The following is a 7,103-nucleotide window of genomic DNA, read 5'->3' as shown; positions in this document are numbered from 1 at the left end:
ATTCTCATGCACACCAAGTGTTTGATAAAATGCTTGGCTTAGTTTTTACTTAGTTTTTCTCCACTCTTAGCTTGAAATTGTTGTCTTTGGTGATCCTTGAGTCATTGATGTGCATTCTTGTTTGATATATTAGAGTGAGTTAGTTGATTTGGTTTCCCTTGACTCTATGTGACCCCTTAGTGTTGACATAGGACTTAGGGATTGAAATTAACTATGCCTAATTGACTTATCTTCGATGTAAGGTTGACTGGTGCGCAGAAATTGTTATTACACTTTAATTATGTAAAATTCATCGCTCTTCTTTTCCTGGTAATGGCGCCAAAAAAACATGATGCCAATACCATGGTTCACAACTTCGCACAACTAACCAGCAAGTGCACTGGGTCGTCCAAGTAATACCTTACGTGAGTAAGGGTCGAATCCCACGGAGATTGTAGGTATGAAGCAAGCTTTGGTCACCTTGTAAATCTCAGTCAGGCGGATATAAAATAGTAATGAGGTTTTCGAAAATAATTAATAAAATAAGGATAGAAATACTTATGTAAATCATTGGTGAGAATTTCAGATAAGCGAATAGAGATGCTTTCGTTCCTCTGAACCTCTGCTTTCCGGCTATCTTCATCCAATCAGTCTTACTCCTTTCCATGGCTGGCTTTATGTGATACATCACCACTGTCAATGGCTACTTTCGGTCTTCTCTCGGGAAAATGATCCAAATGCCCTGTCACGGCACGGCTAATCGTCTGGAGGCATCACCCTTGTCAATGGTTTCATCCTATCCTCTCAGTGAAAATGGTCAACGCACCCTGTCACGGCACGGCTATTCATCTGTCGGTTCTCGATCATGCTGGAATAGGATTTACTATCCTTTTGCGTCTGTCACTACGCCCAGCAATCGCGAGTTTGAAGCTCGTCACAGTCATTCAATCATTGAATCCTACTCGGAATACCACAGACAAGGTTTAGACTTTCCGGATTCTCTTGAATGCCGCCATCAATCTAGCTTATACCACGAAGATTCTGGTTAAGAGATCTAAGAGACACTCATTCAATCGAAAGTAGAATGGAAGTGGTTGTCAGGCACGCGTTCATGGGGAATGATGATGATTGTCACGTTCATCACATTCAGGTTGAAGTGCGAATGAATATCTTAGAAGCGAAATAAGATGAATTGAATAGAAAACAGTAGTACTTTGCATTAATCTTCGAGGAACAGCAGAGCTCCACACCTTAATCTATGGAGTGTAGAAACTCTACCGTTAAAAATACATAAGTGAAAGGTCCAGGCATGGCCGAATGGCCAGCCCCTCTGATCTAAGAACCAAGCATCCAAAGATGATCCTAAGATCCTAAGATGATCAAAAGATTCAAAAATGTCTAATACAATAGTAAAAGGTCCTATTTATAATAAACTAGTCACTAGGGTTTACAGAAATAAGTAATTGATGCATAAATCCACTTCCGGGGCCCACTTGGTGTGTGCTTGGGATGAGCTTGAGTGTTGCACGTGTAGAGGTCCTTCTTGGAGTTGAACGCCAGTATTTGTGCCAGTTTGGGCGTTTAACTCTGGTTTTGGATCCTTTTCTGGCGCTGGACGCCAGAATTGGGCAGAGAGCTGGCGTTGAACACCAGTTTGCGTCATTTATTCTTGGCCAAAGTATGGACTATTATATATTGATGGAAAGCCCTGGATGTCTACTTTCCAACGCAATTGGAAACGCGCCATTTTGAGTTATGTAGCTCCAGAAAATCCATTTTGAGTGCAGGAAAGTCAGAATCCAACAGCATCAGCAGTCCTTCTTCAACCTCTGAATCTGATTTTTGCTCAAGTCCCTCAATTTCAGCCAGAAAATACCTGAAATCACAGAAAAACACACAAACTCATAGTAAAGTCCAGAAATGTGAATTTAACATAAAAACTAATGAAAACATCCCTAAAAGTAACTAGATCCTACTAAAAACATACTAAAAACAATGCCAAAAAGCATATAAATTATCCGCTCATCACAACACCAAACTTAAATTGTTTCTTGTCCCCAAGCAACTGAAAATCAAATAGGATAAAAAGAAGAGAATATACTATAAATTCCAAACTATCAATGAAACAGAGCTTCAATCATATGAGCGGGACTTATAGCTTTTTGCCTCTTGAATAGTTTTGGCATCTCACTTTATCCATTGAAGTTCAGAATGATTGGCATCTATAGGAACTCAGAGTTTAGATAGTGTTATTGACTCTCCTAGTTCAGTATGATGATTCTTGAACACAGCTATTTTATGAGTCTTGGCCGTGGCCCTAAGCACTTTGTTTTCCAGTATTACCACCGGATACATAAATGCCACAGACACATGATTGGGTGAACCTTTTCAGATTGTGACTCAGCTTTGCTAAAGTCCCCAATTAGAGGTGTCCAGGGTTCTTAAGCACACTCTTTTTTTTTTGCTTTGGACCTTGACTTTAACCGCTCAGTCTCAAGTTTTCACTTGACACCTACACGCCACAAGCACATGGTTATGGACAGCTTGGTTTAGCCGCTTAGACCAGGATTTTGTTCCTTTAGGCCCTCCTATCCACTGATGCTCAAAGCCTTGGGATCCTTTTTATTTGCCCTTGCCTTTTGGTTTTAAGGGTTATTGGCTTTTTTCTCTTGCCTCTTGGTTTTAAGAGCTTTTGGCTTTTTCTGCTTGCTTTTTCTTTTTCTTTCTATTTTTTTTTTCTGCAAGCTTTGTTCTTTGCTGCTTTTTCTTGCTTCAAGAATCATTTTATGATTTTTCAGATTATCAAATAACATGTCTCCTAGTCATCATTCTTTCAAGAGCCAACATATTTAACATTCTTAAACAACAACTTCAAAAGACATATGCACTGTTCAAGCATTCATTCAAAAAACAAGAAGCATTGTCACCACATCAATATAATTAAACTAAGTTCAAGGATAAATTCGAAACTCATGTACTTCTTGTTCTTTTGAATTAGAACATTTTTCATTTAAGAGAGGTGATGGATTCATAGGACATTCATAACTTTAAGACATAGTTACTAACTACTAATGATCATGTAATGAAGACACAAACATAGATAAGCACATAACATAGAAAACGAAAAACAGAAGAAATAAGAACAAGGAATGAATCCACCTTAGTGATGGTGGCGTTTCCTTCTTGAGGAACCAATGATGTCCTTGAGCTCTTCTATGTCTCTTCCTTGTCTTTGTTGCTCCTCCCTCATTGCTTTTTGATCTTCTCTAATTTCATGAAGGATGATGGAGTGTTCTTGATGTTCCACCCTTAATTGTCCCATATTGGAACTCAATTCTCCTAGGGAGGTGTTGATTTGCTCCCAATAGTTTTGTGAAGGAAAATGCATTTGAGGCATCTCCTGGATCTCATGGTGATGAGCTTCATACGCCTCTTGAGCTCCATGAATGGGCTCTCTTGCTTGCTCCATCTTTTTCTTAGTGATGGGCTTTAGAGATGAATCTTTCCATCTCCCATGGCTCAGAGGTGAAAGCACTTACCTTCCCTTTCCTCTTTGAGGTTTCTCTGGCCTTGGGTGCCATTAATGGTTATGGAAAAACAAAAAAAAAAGCTATGCTTTTACCACACCAAACTTAGAATGTTGCTCGCCCTTGAGCAAAAAAAGAAGGAATAGAAGAAGAAGAAGAAGATATGGAGGAGATGGAGGGAGGTGTGTATTCGGCCATATGGGTGGGATTGGGTGGGAAAGAGATGTTGAATTTTGAAGGTAAGTGGGTGTATGGATGTGAGTGGTAAAGGGTTAATAGGGAAGAGTGTTCATTGGGAATAGAGGATGATTGAGAAGAGAGAAGAGAGTGAGTGGAGGTAGGTAGGGATCCTGTGGGGTCCACAGATCCTGAGGTGATCCTGTGGGGTCCACAGATCCTGAGGTGTTCAAGGAATTACAACCTTGCACCAAATTAGGCATGTAAAATGCCCTTGCACACAACTCTGGGCGTTCAGCGCCAGGTTGGTGCCCATTTTGGGCGTTCAACGCCCATTTGTTGGCCATTTCTGGCGTTGAACGCCAGAACCATGCTTGTTCTAGGCGTTCAGCGCCAGTTCTTCTCCAGGGTGCAGTTCTGGCATCCAGCGCCCAGATGCTGTCCATTTTGGGCGTTCAGCGCCCAGACACTGCCCATTTTGGGCGTTCAGCGCCAGAACCATGCTCTGTTCTGGCGTTGAACGCCAGATAGGTACTTCCTCCAGGGTGTGATTTTTCTTCTGCTGTGTTTGATTCTGTTTTCAATTTTTATTTTTATTTTGTGACTCCACATGATCATGAACCTACAAAGACATACAACTAATAAAAATATAATTAAATAAAGATTGGGTTGCCTTCCAACAAGCGCTTCTTTAATGTCAATAGCTTGACAGTGGGCTCTCATGGAGCCTCACAGAATAGCAGAGCTTTGTTGAGACCTCCCATCACCAAACTTAGAGTTTGGATATGGGGGTTTGACACCAAACTTAGAGTTTGGTTGTGGCCTCCTAACACCAAACTTAGAGTTTGACTGTGGGGATTTGGTTGACTCTGCTTTGAGAGAAGCTTTTTATGCTTCCTCTCCATGGATGCAGAGAGAGATCCTTGAGTTGCAAACACAAGGTTGTCCTTATTTAATCGAAGGACTAGTTCTCCTCTGTCCACATCAATCACAGCTCTTGCTGTGGCTAGGAAAGGTCTTCCTAGGGTGATGGATTCATCCTCTTCCTTTCCAGTATCCAGGACTATGAAATCAGTAGGGATGTAAAGGCCTTCAACCTTTACTAACACGTCCTCTACCTGTCCATAAGCCTGTTTTCTTGAATTGTCTGCCATCTCTAATGAGATTTTAGCAGCTTGCACCCCATAGATTCCCAGTTTCTCTATTACAGAGAGGGGCATGAGGTTTATACCTGAACCCAGGTCACACAGAGCTTTAAAGATCATGGTGCCTATGGTGCAAGGTATTAAGAACTTTCCAGGATCCTGTTTCTTCTGAGGCAATGTCAGTTGATCCAGATCACTTAGTTCATTAGTGAACAAGGGAGGTTCATCTTCCCAAGTCTCATTACCAAATAATTTGGCATTCAGCTTCATGATTGCACCAAGAAACTTGGCAGCTTGCTCTTTAGTAACATCCTCATTCTCTTCAGAAGAAGAATACTCATCAGAGCTCATGAATGGCATAAGGAGGTTTAATGGAATCTCTATGGTCTCTATATGAGCCTCAAAGTCCTTTGGTTCCTCAGAGGGAAACTCCTTATTGATCACTGGACGTCCCAGGAGGTCTTCCTCCTTGGGATTCACGTCCTCCTCTCCTTCTTTGGGTTCGGCCATGGTGCTTATGTCAATGGCCTTGCACTCTCCTTTTGGATTCTCTTCTGTATTGCTTGGGAGAGTACTAGGAGGAATTTCAGTGATCTTTTTACTCAGCTGGCCCACTTGTGCTTCCAAATTTCTAATGGAAGACCTTGTTTCATTCATGAAACTCACGGTGGCCTTAGATAGATCAGAGACTAGATTTGCTAAGCTAGATGGATTCTGCTCAGAATTCTCTGTCTGTTGCTAAGTGGATGATGGAAAGGGTTTATTATTGTTAAACCTGTTTCTTCCACCATTATTAAAGCCTTGTTGAGGCCTTTGATTCTTCCATGAGAAATTTGGATGATTTCTCCATGATGAGTTATAGGTGTTTCCATAAGGTTCACCTAAGTAATTCACCTCTGCTATTGCAAGGTTCTCAGGATCATAAGCTTCTTCTTCAGAAGATGCCTCTTGAGTACTGTTGGATGCAGCTTGCATTCCATTCAGACTCTGAGAAATCATATTGACTTGCTGAGTCAATATTTTGTTCTGAGCCAATATGGCATTCAGAGTATCAACTTCAAGAACTCCCTTCTTCATAGGCGTCTCATTACTCACAGGATTCCTCTCAGAAGTGTACATGAACTGGTTATTAGCAACCATGTCAATGAGTTCTTGAGCTTCTGCAGGCGTTTTCTTTAGGTGAATGGATCCACCTGCAGAAGTATCCAATGAGATCTTTGATAACTCAGATAAACCATCATAGAATATATCCAGGATGGTCCATTCTGAAAGCATGTTAGAAGGACACTTTTTGGTCAACTGTTTGTATCTTTCCCAAGCTTCATAGAGGGATTCACCATCTTTTTGTTTGAAGGTTTGAACATCCACTCTAAGCTTGCTCAGCTTTTGAGGAGGAAAGAACTTGGCTAAGAAAGCCGTGACCAGCTTATCCCAAGAGTTCAGGCTGTCTTTGGGTTGAGAGTCCAACCATATTCTAGCTCTGTCTCTTACAGCAAAAGGGAAAAGCATGAGCCTGTAGACTTCAGGATCTACTCCATTGGTCTTAACAGTATCACATATCTGCAAGAATTCAGTTAAGAACTGAAAAGGATCTTCAGATGGAAGTCCATGAAACTTGCAGTTCTGCTGCATCAGAGAAACTAGCTGAGGTTTCAGCTCAAAATTGTTTGCTCCAATGGCAGGAATGGAGATGCTTCTTCCATGTAAATTGGAATTAGGTGCATTAAAGTCACCAAGCATTCTCCTTGCATTATTATTATTTTCGGCTGCCATCTCCTCTTCCTGTTCGAAAATTTCTGAAAGATTATCTCTGGATTGTTGTATTTTAGCTTCTCTTAGTTTTCTCTTCAGAGTCCTTTCAGGTTCTGGATCTGCTTCAACAAGAATATTCTTGTCCTTGCTCCTGCTCATATGAAAAAGAGAGAACAGAAAAATAATAATAATAATAAGGGTCCTTTTTACCACAATATAGAGGTCCCTGTGTGAGTAGAAGAAAAGAAGAAGAAGAAATTCGAACACAGATGGAAGAGGGGGTTCAAATTTGGGTAAGATGAAGTGTTAGTAGATGAATAAATAAATAGAAAGAGATAAGGGAGAAGAATTTTCGAAAATTATTTTGAAAAAAAAGGGTTAGTGATTTTCGAAAATAGTTTTTGAAAAAGGTTAGTAGTTTTTCAAAAATTCAAATAAAAGATAAAATAATTAGTCTAATTAAAAAGAAATTTTGAAAAAGAGGGAAGATTTTTTCGAAAATTAGAGAGAGAGAGTTAGTTAG

At 40.4% G+C, this 7,103-nt stretch overlaps 1 non-coding gene across 1 annotated transcript; it reads left to right on the top strand.

Moving 5' to 3' along the window:
* The first annotated feature begins 6,097 nt into the window (after window positions 1–6,097).
* LOC148574786 (small nucleolar RNA R71) lies at window positions 6,098–6,205 on the top strand. Its single transcript, XR_015906824.1, has one exon. It is a non-coding gene; the product is annotated as a small nucleolar RNA R71 (small nucleolar RNA).
* Window positions 6,206–7,103: the final 898 nt, after the last annotated feature.

This window comes from Arachis ipaensis, chromosome B2 (genome assembly GCF_059453495.1).
Source record: "Arachis ipaensis isolate K30076 ecotype BB chromosome B2, ASM5945349v1, whole genome shotgun sequence".
Taxonomy (NCBI): domain Eukaryota; kingdom Viridiplantae; phylum Streptophyta; class Magnoliopsida; order Fabales; family Fabaceae; genus Arachis; species Arachis ipaensis.
The sequence above is the reverse complement of the archived record's forward strand: the minus strand, read 5'-3'. Positions and strand labels throughout refer to the sequence as shown.